This window comes from Protopterus annectens, chromosome 6.part0 (assembly GCF_019279795.1).
Source record: "Protopterus annectens isolate FY-2018-M chromosome 6.part0, PAN1.0, whole genome shotgun sequence".
NCBI classification, from domain to species: Eukaryota; Metazoa; Chordata; order Ceratodontiformes; family Protopteridae; genus Protopterus; species Protopterus annectens.
In genome coordinates, this window is record NC_056737.1 from 1792247524 (window position 1) to 1792261826 (window position 14303).

At 36.5% G+C, this 14303-nt stretch overlaps 1 protein-coding gene across 3 annotated transcripts in view; it reads left to right on the forward strand.

The window, feature by feature from the left end:
• Nucleotides 1–14303, forward strand: part of GULP1 (GULP PTB domain containing engulfment adaptor 1) — a 4195041-nt gene that overhangs the window by 2877951 nt on the left and 1302787 nt on the right. The window lies entirely within an intron of this gene.

Consider the following 14303-nt stretch of genomic DNA (forward strand, 5'->3'; position numbering starts at 1 on the left):
TTCATTATTTTAATTGCTAGAAATGGAAGTAATATTATTTTATCTTTTGTAATGTTCTCTCTCTCTTTGCTGTATACAAGTGCGTGTCTATTTCTAATGAATGTTCAACACTGTATATGACAATGCAAGTTATGTACATGCTCTGTTTCTAAGTGATGTTTATGCAAGCTGTTTTAAAGCATTTTATCTCATGTATGTACACTTGGTTATATTTCTTCTGATATCACATAACTGTATTTTATTTTATGTGTTTGTCAAAACTAGTGTAAATGTGGAGGATTTTCTCCCCTGGCATCTACTGAAAAATGATTTTATCCCGTCAAACTTTTCTGATAAATGCAGATAGATAGACTGCTGAATAAAAGGCAATACAAAAAGAAGACAATTAGACGTTGCCCGTTCGATTCTCAGTTAGAGCATCTTCTGTGTGGTAACATGCGTGAATGGGCGTTCCTTCGTTGAAGGTTGTGCGTTAGGCCCGGCAAGCCAGCACGTAAAACTCTACTGCCAATCATTAGTGGACCAGAGTTCTGCTGTGGCGACCCCTAACCGGGAAAAGCCGAAAGAAACAAACAAACAAAAAGAAGGATATCGGTGTATGTGTTACATCATTTGAAAATAGTAAGTATTACATTGGTATACAAGGCAGAACATACAAACAAGAAGTAAAACTAATATTTAAGCATAGACTTGTGCAATTTTTTTAGAGTGAGATGAGAAACGGAACATTTTAAAAATAGTACTAGGTTAGGGTGATTAATAACGAAGAATATAAGGTCAGCACACTTTCATTTTTAATGTCTTTCAATCAGTATGTATATTTTTGTAGCCCAGAAATGTATTTTAAAATGTTCTCTAGGAACAAATTCCTTGGGTATAGTCATGTAATGTCAACATTTCAAAGTAGCTGATGTTCTGCACATGTAGATAGTGCTGTGTGGCTTTGTGCTGATGTATGTAATGCATTACCACAGGTGTAGTAATGTTGACCATTCATGGTTAACTGCCTATGATTAGGTAGGCTAAGAAATAATTCGTTAATTGTCAGCTGTCAAGTGTAATATCTACTGAAAGTACATTATTTCTCATTACTGCTTTCACCTGCAACAGAAGATTTATACAGTTCTTGGGTCAGTAATTTGTTAGATGCTGTGATGTATTTCTTCAGATTTGATGGCACTGGCAATTATTCAGATATCTGCATTTTTTAGACTTTTTCACCTCATTTTTGTGATGCTTATGATTTAGTTTCTACAGCTTCTATGTTTATTACATTATTCTGTTCAATCTCACTACAGCAGTACAGCCACACGCATGTTATCTTATTCACTTTTCTTAAACATGTCCTGTTTTCAACAAAACATTTATTTATGTGATTTTTGACAGAAACTGCAAAAGTCAGTTTTCATTGGTGTGATAAAAATGAGTGATATGTTAATCTTTCTATGGTTCTCGGATGTTTGTAATATGTCACTGTAATAAGAAAATACCACTTGCCAACATTAAAGTAATTTAGTGCTCTCATCTTGTAACATTCACAGGACTTCTTCAGAATGAACAAGCAGGTAATCATGTGGTATATACCTACAAATTTGTCATATAGTGATCACATGATAATCACATGACTATTCATTAAAAAGATACATAAAAATACTAGTTAAAAAACTCAAGTGAAAAGATATGCATAAAATACTCTACACCTCCCTCATTAGACCAATAATTGAGTATAACGCCCCGTTTGGGATGTACCTCTCCAAACATCTGCACCAGCTGGAAAGGCCACTGAAATACCTCACAAAGAGAATCCATGGCCTCCAACACCTGCCTTACGCTGACAGGCTCAAATCACTATCACTCTACTTGGTATTGTACAGATTGCTCAGAGGTGATCGGTGTCTCGCCTACTAGGCAATCTTGGACCCTGCCCTACTAGAGATGCTCCATATCCGTAAATCTAACTCCTCACACACTACCCACTTAAAAGGCCTAAATCTAATATCCAACATCGACAAAACCTGCTGGAGAGACAGGTTTGTCTCCCAGAGGCTGCCCCATGTCTGGAATAGACTTCCCATACATGTCAGACAGAGCACCTCACTGGCCCTCTTCAAGCACAACCTTGATGAGTGGATGGGAAATCACAATTTTTTCCCAGGGGGTTCCACCTGTGTCCCTCATTGACAGGGGCAACAGGTGCTGAATGAGGTTTCTTTTTGGGGATAAACTCTTGGCTAGGCTTGGAAGCTGCCAAGGGCCATTAACCTAGTAACCTCCTATGATCCTGTACTGCAGATATACTAAGTGATTATCTGTTTATGTGTTCACTTTGAAGAAGTCCTGTTGATATTTAAATTCATTTGTTGGAAAGTGGTATTTTTTTCTTGATTTAATTACTTTTTATACCGGTTGTAGGATTGTGTTTTTGGTTATCACTATGTTTTATTTCTGAACTTTTTTTAACAAGTAATATTTTAAACATACAGTCATGAATAGAACTATCCATCATGTCCAGTACACAGAAAGCGTGTCTGTGTGTGCATGTGCACGTGTGATGTATGCATGTGCACGTGTGATGTATGCATGCATTGTAATACTCTATATTCAGTTTAAACTGTGCAGTAGTGTAATCATTGCTCACTGACAGCACCTTCAGCTTTACATCCTTCTCCTCCCTTCCTCTAGGTTAGTTCCATGTCCAAGATTATTCCCTTTTTACTGTATTCCCATACTATTTAGTTGAATCTAACATAGTCCAAGACCTGATCAACTTGAATAAAATCTTCATAAGATTGTGAAGTATTACAGCGAGTGAGATTCCATACCTCAAACCCAGCTGGTTTCCATATTAAATCTGTTTGCCTACCAATCGTGGGATTTCAATAACACAGATCCACGACCCCTACCCCAGTATGATTTGAGTTCACCATTCTACTCAACTCCACCCAGCTGGCAATCTGGCGTAGGCTGCTGCTAAAGGTAAGATCACCTGTCTTAGCTCTCTCTTCTGCTTAAGTGGTACCTGAGGGTGTTTGTCAGAATGGTAAGAAAACAACACAGAGACGTGAGCAGTTTAAAGTCTTTGAAGAGGTTTGTCCAATCAGACTGTGCAGTGTAGAAGAAATAAATGAGTACCACATGATATTCAGCTTTCCATAGTTAGCCTATTAGCATTTAGGGTAACCAAGCATGAATAATAAGAGGCAAGGGCCAATGTTACACACACACACACACACACACACACACACACACACACACACACACACACACACACACACACACAGTTCATAGCGCAAGAAATCTGGATAGAGTGTAAAATAATAGGGGGAACAAAGACCGAAAAATATGGACAGACCTTAAATATTGCTCTTATAAACTTAGAAAATGTCTAGAATAGTAGGGTCTGTGTTAGCATGCTTTTTCTGAAGGCTAGAAAACTCAAATGCATGTTATTATTAAGTGACTTGTTGTCAGTGATTTGGCAGAAAAACACACATTCTTTGAGGAATGGACTAAAAATATGAGACAAATTCTGGACATTCACACAAACACACCAGTAACATATTTAAACATATACATTGACAAAGCAGGTGACAGATGTGTGTTATTTTCAATGCCAGTAAATGAAATGTTTTTTTTTTTTCTGCCAGTACTTTGCCCTCGTTTGTAAGCTGTTGATATTTCACTATATCATGGCCAATATTAGGATACTTACAAAGCAGACAAAATAAACATGTTTTAAATAACTATTTAAATATATCAGTCATAGCTCCACAATTGTATTTTGTGTTCCTCATATATATGCTTTATTTGATGATTTTGTTACTAAATGCATTTAGCTGTATATGGTGTTGCCCTAAAGAGTTTTACTTTAGAGAAATACATACATGAATCATCTGTAAACTTCAAAATTGCTACATCCAAATGCAAATAAACTGTTCAATTTCTCCTGAGAAACACATTTTTAACACCTGAAAACTGTATCCTGTAGTTATAGCGCATGATTAATGCAGAGTAAATGATTTTATAGGTTGTATATTAACTGTAAATAACATTTAGGTTCTTGCTGTTCAAAAACGGCAAACTAGCTGTAGTCCCCTTTTCCCTGAGGCATATTTATTTCATTTTATTCCCTGGCTGTCCAGTGAGACATGCTAAATAATGTGAATTGATGAGAAACTTGTTTATGAAGTGTACTGTACTGCGTTACTCCAAATGTTTATGCATTACATAAGCAATCAACAAAACAAAGCCTGTATTCTTTTGCTAAGCTTGTGGCTATGTTTTTGAGAAAATGTTATTGGGATGGAGATAATCTGGTGTTTTTATTATAACAAACAGGTTTTTATTCACAATTCCAATGAAATTGTTGACATTACAATGTTTGATCTTTCTTTGCAGCTAAGGTCACTTAATGCAAGTCACTAAAATGTATTTATATTACATACACAACTACCAAAACTTCCTAAGCAGCACAATCAGGAATTTATGGGATTGTATAACCCTGTGAGCTGTCCTTAAGATAAGGAAAAAAAAGAACAGAGACCATAACTAAATACAGCCATTAAACAATATGTCTCATCTGTCAGAATAAAATGTATGTTTTATAATTTTGGTAAGTTTATGTGGCATTTTATATGATGGAGATATTTCTGTCATTTAGACAGTGGTTTGCTGGTCACCAGTTTAGCCTGCTTATTATGTTTTTCTATTTATATTGCATAGTTGGATTTTGAAAGGAAATTTTAATTTTGTTACATACATTCAGGGAAAATAGGGATGCAGCTAGACATGATAGTACGAATTGCCCTTGCATGGTTTCTTGTGGCATTGGGTTTAATGTTTTGGGTTGCCTTTGGCTGGTAATGATTTGAGGCTCTTTATGATGTTATTACTGGTAGCTAGTGGAAGTGAGAGTTTAAGGTACGGAAGTTGCACATAGTTATGGTTATTATTTCAGTATTGGAGAGGGATTATTGGATTATTTTAACTGTTTAGTCAGCTGGTGGTTTTGTTATTTATGTGGCAGGGTATTGGGTTGATGACAAGGATCAATTCTGGTTTCAGGTGGATGCTGTACACCAAAAGATGATTGATTTAGCCCTCCTGTTATGGGTGGTTAGGTCTGAAACTTTTTGTAAAAGAGAGGGGGAACAGCCTGGTCAGGCTGGTGGATGGAGAAGAGGGACAGGTTTGGCTTCTTCTTTTCCCCCTCTGGTTTTTGGATATTCATTTCAATAAGTTGAAAGGAAAGTGTGCATTTAGAGGTGGCTTGATAATAAGCAAGCGGAGGTAAGTTTGCTGCTTATTTAGTTGGATGTTAACTCAATAAATGGTAAATGAAGCGAGTGTTGGGGCACTGCTTCATAAGTTAAATAAGCCAGTGGAGGTAAGGATGCTGCTTATTTGGTTCGTTGTGTAATTCAATAAATGGTAAATGAAGTGAGTGGTGGGATGCTGCTTCATAAGTAAGCAAGTGGAGGTATGGACGCTGCTTACTGAGTCATGATGAGCAAGGTCACACTATCTTGATTAACATTACAGGGATTTTGATGTTGGAATTCAATCAGCTATACTATGTTTCAGTTGTAATTTAATAAATATTGGCTAACAAAGTTATGTTTATGAAAGTTTAATAAAGATCATCAAATGTCATTCAGTGTCATGTGTTTATTGAAGGAGACCGGGATAAATGAGGTTTGTCCAGGGACATCTTCAGAGTGGGGATAGATAAATATATTAGTAGGAGTGAGAGGGAAGGTGGAGAAAAGGATTAAATGGGAAGGAGGGATGATTGGGAGGGAATGAGGAAAGGGTAGGGAGGGGCTTCAGGAGTTTATGCAAGTGTAACTGGGTAAGGAATCGCATTTTGGTGTGAACATGCTACCCTCCCTCCCTTTTTTGGTGGAATAAGGGGGATTGTGGTTATTTCATCAGACTGGGTAGGGTGGAGAAGAGGGACAGGTGTGGCCTCTTCTGTTCCCCCTTTGTTTTTTTGGATATTCATTATAATAAGTTGGAAAGGAAAGTGAGTATTTGGAGGTGGCTTGATGGATTCGCTAGACAATCTCGAAGTACTGAAATGTTGAATTTCAGTATTGTCAGACTGAATATTCAAAAACCCACATACCCTAACACCCAAAACCACAAATAGCACAATCACGACCATACACACACACACACAAACCAGCACATAAACACACACACACATACACCTACCTAACTACACCAAAACAAACTAAACACACACAAACACAACGTAACACACAAACACACCTACCATACCTATAAGCAGGGGGGCAATCCCCCAGCACCCCCCATGTGGGGGGCTGTGCCCTCCACTTATATATACTAACTCTGAGGTCGCACTAAGCACACAAACACACAAAAAACACCACTACACATACACTAAAATCCCTGCTCAATCCCCTTACACAAAGGCCACTTACCTGAAGCCCCAGATAAATCCACAAACCACACCACATGTCACAAACGTGACACCAAGGTAGCAGATTCGACATAATGCAGTTTTGCTTAACTGCATTTTTGACTATTCAGCCAACCAATTTCAGACCAATTGCTATACTGTCTCCTCTCTCCAAAATATTAGAAAAGTGTATCCATAAGCAAGTACTTAATCATCTACTACAAAGAAACTACTCACACCAACTCAACATGGCTTCTGCCCCACACATAGCACAGCTACTGCTCTTGCATCCTTTATTAATAACATTGCTCAAGTCAGGGATAATAGTAAAATAGCATCAGCCCTCTTTCTGGGCCTGTCGAAAGCATTCGACACAGTATCTTATACCATACTTCACCATAAACTCTCCAACCTAGGCTTCTCAAACTCCACCACCTCCTGGTTCTGTGATTACCTCACTAATAAACACCAGGCTTTTAGATGGAACTCTTCCTACTCCCCCTTTCTAGCAGTTAGCACAGGGGTCCCACAAGGATCAATATTGGGCCCTCTCCTCTTCAGTGTATTTAACAATTATCTTTTCTCATCCTGCCCCCAATCCAGTCTTATTCAGTATGCTGATGACTCGACCATCATCAGCTCTGCTGACAACATAGTAAACCTTCAGTCCCTTACACAAAACTCTCTCTTCTCAGTTGAAAACTGGCTACAATCCGACCCCCTCCTGCTAAATGCGAGCAAAACTAAGCTACTACTTTTTCTGCCTAAAAATGTGGAACATGCAAAACGGAACTTTTCCGTAACACCCCTTAATAGAACTAAAATTTCTGTTGACACCCAAACAATACTCCTTGGAGCAATAATTGATGATGAACTTAAATTCAACCATCACATTCATACCCCAATTAAAAAAAAAACAAAAAACTAGGTCTGCTTTACCATCACAAAAACTTTCTACCCTGTGCATCCAGGCCATCCCTTGCCCATTCCCTGCTTCTGCCATCCTTACTCTATGCTTCAGCTATTCTTACCCATCTACAGAGTAACCTAATGTCCAGTCTAGAAACCGCATATAACAAAGTAGCCAGATTTGCTGCAAATCAACCTTACAAATCCCATAACTGCCTCTCATTAAAGGCTTTACACTGGCCTGAATTTTCCAACTTACTGCCTGAATCCCAACTACTTATAGCCCACAATATACTAAACAATCCTAAATCCTGCCCATCCCTTGCACATGCTCTGACATTTTATACTCCCCAATGCCCACTAAGAAGTACTAATCAGTACTTTCTTGAAGTTCCTAAGCCAAATAAAACCTTTGGGAAAATACTCTGTCACTCAGTTGCAAAATATTGGAACACACTCTCTTTAGCCCTTAGACTACTTAAAGACAAAATGCCTTCAAGAAACAGCTTAAATCTTTTTTCCTATCAAATTGGATATGTTCATGCTCTAAACTAATACCCAGGAAACATTCAGGGATAACCTAACTTAACTGTATCACTTCTAGCTCTCTCTCTTACTACTACCTACACATTTTTTTTCTCTCATATTCCATACTAGTTAGTTCATGTTACACTCGGTTCCCATAATCCCTTATTACTGTTCTTTAATTTATTTATTAACTTCCAAAGTTCACACAACTTTATCTGTATATTTACTTACTTCATGCCTAGTACCTTGGTTCAGCAATGTATTGACATTAGTCTTACCATATTTCTGATTAGTTTCTTGCCATACTACGTGAAAATGTCCATATATGTATTGTATTGTATTTCCATCCATTCTATATATTCCTTTATTGCATGTTATGTAATTACTTCAGAAGTATGTATAATTAAAATGTGATCTGTGTTTATCTTTGTTCTTACTATTTGTTTACTTAAACTTTTTTTTTTTGGTGGTGGGGGGGGGGGCTTTTCTCCTCTGGTCTCTGCTGAGAAAGGGCTTCTAACAACCCAGACAGACTAACCCGGTTAACAAATGTAAAAATAAATAAATAAAAAATGTCATTGGGGACTGGCACAACAGTATTTATTAAGGGAAAACATAATTCCAATTCTAATATAAATATATTCAGAAAATACATATTCCATGTTGTTTTTAATAAGACAATTTTTTAGGTTATTTTAATTGCTATTCAGTTTGTGGCTTTGTTTAGAAAAAAGTATCCACTAGAAATTTTAAAAATTCATTTGCTAGCCTAGTGTTCAGTTCTTGAAACTTTGAAACTGACAGCAAGTGCCTTAGGTATAATGACCAGGAATGGAAATTGGTTAAGTGACTGCTGACTTACTCTCCTTTGCCTGAGGGAGAGGAATTTTCCACTACAGGACTGTCTGTTATTGGTGATTACTTTGGAGGATAACCTCTGATGCAGAAAGAAATTTCACTACCCACATAAAGTTGTAAGCTGGCAAGAATTGTCTCAGAAGAAAGAAAAAAAACGTGTAGATTCAGTAGTGATGTTAAATGTTCTACATTTGTAAAATAAATGAAGAAGATGGATAGATGTATGGACGATTTGAAAGCTTATTTTAGGATGCAAAACACTAAGAAGTTGCATTTATTAGAATTTCTGTTGAATATGACCTTGTTTTGATGCAAAAAGCCATGACATGCTTAGTACAATACGGAAGTTAAGATGATCAGTGTAATGTAATGCACGCTACCTAACGTAATGTAAATAAATTTTGTTCGTGTGTGTATGAGTGTGTATGACTAGTGTGTCTGTATGTGCGTGTGTGCATAACTGGAACAAAAAGAGTCTATTATATGAAAGATAAAGTGTTAAATGTTATCCTAACCCTGGGTATGAACTTCTAAAAAATCTGTGCTTATATTCTGATCCTGGTGCGAGTAGGAGCAGAGTGCATTGATTCCTAACTTTCTGTTTGGAAAATGAGTGTCTGTGCTTAACATACCTGATTGGTCTGGTTGCTATTCGAGGCATCTACCAGAAAAAGGCTAAAAGCCTGCAGACCCTTGCAACATCTGGAACAAGACTGTGGATCACCAAAGAGGCCATGGCCTGCTTCTCTTCTTGGGATTGATGCTAACATTTTGCTTCTGGTGAGAGAAGAAGCAAAGGAGTATTGTATCCCAACAGAGTGAAGCTGTACTGAGACCAGCATTAGTAGGCAGTAGCCATGCATGCAAGTCCCCTCTTTTCATAATACTTTATAAGCTAATTCTTTATTTTTCAGTAAGTACTTCTTGATTTATTTCTAACTTCAGAATATTTGCCTAAATACTTCATCCTTAAATTTTCAGGGTCTACGTATTAGTTTCCCAATCCTTTTAAATATGTTAAATCTAAAAAAGTCCCAATCCCTCCATACCACACGCTCCAGAGACCTCAACCTCAATACCTCAATCAACAGAACATGCTGGAGGGAAAGATTCATAAGCCAGAGGCTGCCCATGCTCTGGAATAGACTTCTAATACACATCAAGCAGACCACCTCACTGGCCCTCTTCAAGAAAAAACTTGATGAGTGGATGGGAAATAGAAAATTCACCCCGGGTATCTCTTCAGAGGCTCTGCTCAATAGAGGCACTGGTAACTAATGTCGGGTGGCATGATGCCAGGTCAATCCTATGGGCTAGGCTTGTAAAGGCTCTAGGGCTATTAGCCTAGTACACGCCTATGGACCTATTAAAATGCCTTTCCCTGAAAGTAATACTACACATGATGTTCTGACATGTACACTCACACACAGACAACCTTTCATCTGTACCTTTACTTAGTCCATACTCTAGCCCAACCTTTAAATATATAAAAACAATAATAAATATACACCTTGCTGTCAAACATATTCATGATCGGCAAAATCACTCTCACACTCCACAACATAAACGTGCACATACACATACACACTTCGATAAACACCCATAAGCACACCATAGTTCCCATCCCATTATGTAGTCCTTACAAGCCATTATCCAGAATCACTTGCATGCACACACAAACACCTATAAGCAAACCCCCTTTCCAAGCTCTTACTCAGAAACTAACTACCAACACTTCCGCACAACCGACCCTCTAACCTGCAAACACAGACTCCCAACTCAGTCGCACTTACCTGACTATCACATTTGTTTTAAGTTCAGCCTTTTGAATAAAGTAAGATTTGAAATTCTCTTCTTTTGTGATACTTAACAACTGAAAATAAAGTCAAGCAAAGTACCACTTAGCAAACCGTCAGGCAGATGTATGCATGTGTGTATGTGTGTGTGTTTATTTATATATAATAATATTTATAGATATCTATAGATGGATATAAATGTGTGTATGTGTGTGTATATATATATATATATATATATATATATATATATATATATATATATACACATATATTATTTATAGATATGTATATATAGATATAAATGTGTGTGTGTGTGTGTGTGTGTGTATGTGTATATATATATATATATATATATATATATATAATGTAAATATATATATATATATATATATATATATATATATATATATTTATAGATATTTATATATAGATAGATATAAGTGTGTGTGTATATATATATAATATTTGTAGATATTGATATATAGATAGATATAAATATGTGTACGTGTAATAGCAGCTATTTTGCATGTGAGACTGGCTGACAACATATTGAAGGACGTTTTCTCCTTTTCCCTCCTGTTGTGGGAAGTTGGAATATTTCACTTGCTGGGGGGACTATAGAATCAATTGTTTTGATGTATTTTTCCTGGGTTTGATATAAGCTCATCAGTGGAATGTTGGCTGATGGACTAAGTTTTTTTGTTACTCATAAAACATAAAATCCCAAGTCATAGAATATTTTAAGTGCAGTAAATATACCTTCAAATACTTTTCTACATGTACTTGTACATACTCCACAATCACTCAACCATGAAAAAAGAGAAAACAAAAAGTGAATCTCTGCTGGCGCACAGGCACCTTGAGATCTGGATCTGGAGTGATAACGTGAGGGGTGGCCATTGCCCATGCACAAATATTCGTCTAGACTGACTTCCATTATAATCCCCATGATCCTTTTCTCCTTACCCATACTAGCATCTATTATTTGTAGTCCTCTACAATTTTCTCTGTCCTTTGATTCAAATAAATATGTTTGCAGTGATTGTGTTTTCAGTGTATTTTTTCAACCACTTGTGCTTCACTGAAAATGGCAATCAGTGAAGTTATATGTCTGTATATATACACACACACACATATACATAGATGGATCTCATTTGATCCAAAGAAAACATACTTCATAGGATCTAAAATGAGTGAGCTGAGTTCCGTGAAAGTGTCTTTTAACGAACGCTCACTTTCGCAAAACTCAGTTTGCCGAGTAGTTGTCATAGATCGCAGTACATTAGGGATAAGGGAATATTCCCTTTTGCCCACTGTAGTGCAATCTAGGAGTTAGTATATATAATTAGCAGGGGTGTAGGGGCTTGCCCCCTTGCATGATTCGGTTGTATTAATTTTTTTGTGTGTGTTTATTAAAGGCACTTTCGCGGAACTCAGCTCAGTCATTTCAGATTCAATTAAGTATGTTTTCGTTGGATCAAATTGGATCCATATACATATATATATATCTATATATATATCTATATATATATATATATATATATATATATCTATATATATATATATATATATATATGGAGAGAGAGAGAAAGAGAGAGAGATAAAACATGTCAACCATTCATAATATTGAAAACACAAAAATAACTGGATTCAAAGATGGCTGCCATGCTGTAAACACTGCTAAACTGCAGCTCTTCAATTAACCCGAGGAAAATCTCTGATCTGAGTGGATATCAGGAGGTTTAAACATCAAATTGATGATAAAAAGTTGCATTTATACTGACCTAATCTAAAATCAGTTAAAAAAGTGAGGAAAAAAGTATTTATCCATCAGGATTACAAGTGATTACTTTGCTCTGAAGAGAGAAACAAACAAAGGACCATGTGCTTTCTTTATTCTGCCTTTCTGCTTGGGGAAAGAAAAATCTTGCAACAAGGAAGAACCATGGAAACAACTACTACTAAGACAAAGTTGTCAGAACTACATTCGCCAGTAAAGGATGGAACTGCGAAAAAACAAAGGATTACTAGACAGCAGGAACAACAGAAACCAGAAACTAGATCCAGGACTGATCAGCCACTAAACATGGAGGATATCAAGCACGCTTTACTACCTATACAGGAAGCTCTAAAGGACTTGACCTCACAAATACAAACATTTGGAGTTTTATGCAATCAATTGCTTCAGAGAATGGACAAAACTGAGACCAGAATTTCTGAAATAGAGGACAAAATTGACATGCTGGAGAAAAAATCAAAGGTATGTGATGTGGATGTACAAGCCATGCAAAATAAACTTATTGATTTAGAAGCAAGGTCTAGAAGAAATAATATTATTATAAGAGGAATCCCTGAAAACATCCAGTATGCAGAGCTAATACCAGCCATAACACAAATATTTGAAATACTGTTAAATGATGCTGATGGGGTGAAACAGATTGTAATAGAAAGGGCACACAGAGCTGAGAGAGGTACAAGCTTCTACTATGCCTAGACCTGTATATGTTAAGATATTGAACTTTCAAGATGTTAGCAAAATACTGTTTACTGCAAAAAAATGGTGGCTATGTTATGTGGAAAAATGTTAAAATATTTCTGGCTCAAGATTTACCATTACAAGTAAGGCAGGCTAGACAGTCTTTATCTGCTTACTGTAAATTTCTGATTGATAAACAAATTAAATTCCAGATGAAATACCCCAATATGCTTACATTTATGGTGGATGGCGCTAAATATTCTGTTTCCAATAAAAATCAGGCAAAAGAAGTGTTTCTGAAAGTTTTTAAAGTTCTACCTGCATCAGAGGGCTGAAAAGAACTTCAATTGAGACTGGCATGTTCCTGTAGTCAGATCCAGCATGTATTTTACCTCAAGGCTTTTCTAATCCTTTGTTTCTTCACTAAACTGTTCAGGCCTCTGAAAAAGCAATAAAACTGTTTGTTTATGCTAATCTGAGGGTCTGCTGTCTGGTTTCCAGACTTTTATGGCCTCCAAGGTCTATTTCCATTGTGTGGTAAACAGGAAATGCCTGGATTTCAACTGAGAGTGTAGATTTGGATGTAATAGTTCTTGTGGTCCTGCTGTGAAAGAGGTCCCTTGTCGTGAGTATTTCTGATGGTTTCCTGGCTTGAAAAGACAAAGAGAACTGAAAATAATAGGATAATGTTCTTTTTATAACTAAATAACATTACAGTATGTACTTAAAGCACATAATAACATGTACTTTTACTGTTTTTTCTTCTTTTATAGGTGTGAACCAAAATTGTTTTTTACTATATGCAGTGAGTGGCAGGCACTGTGTAGGGTATAGATCTAAAATGTAGGATGTATTTTTTTTTTTTTTCTCTCCTCTCTTCTGTAAAAGTTTATGTACATAATGATTGCAACAAAACAGATACTTAAGGTAGGATAAAATAAGTACCCAATCTACTAAAACTTTCCTTTACACAGTAATAACCTTAGAAATGAGATTTGTTTAACTAATAGTTAAACCAAAGCTGTAGTTAAGTAGCGGTGTTTGGTAGGGAATGTGTAGTTTAGACTTTGATGTAGATATGCTAGAATATATAGGTTGTATGTTTAGGAAATGTTTTAAATGTTATTACCTGAAGTTTTTCAATGTGTTGGTGTGTTTAACCTTGTTTATATTTTTTCTTATACAAGACCTATATAAATCCTGGTCCAGGGGTAAAGTGGGTAAGCACTGGTTAGGGACGGGATGTAGGAAATGCTTCCAGATTAGATATAGTGTACAGTCAATACATGTCAATTTCATAATTCCCTCTTAT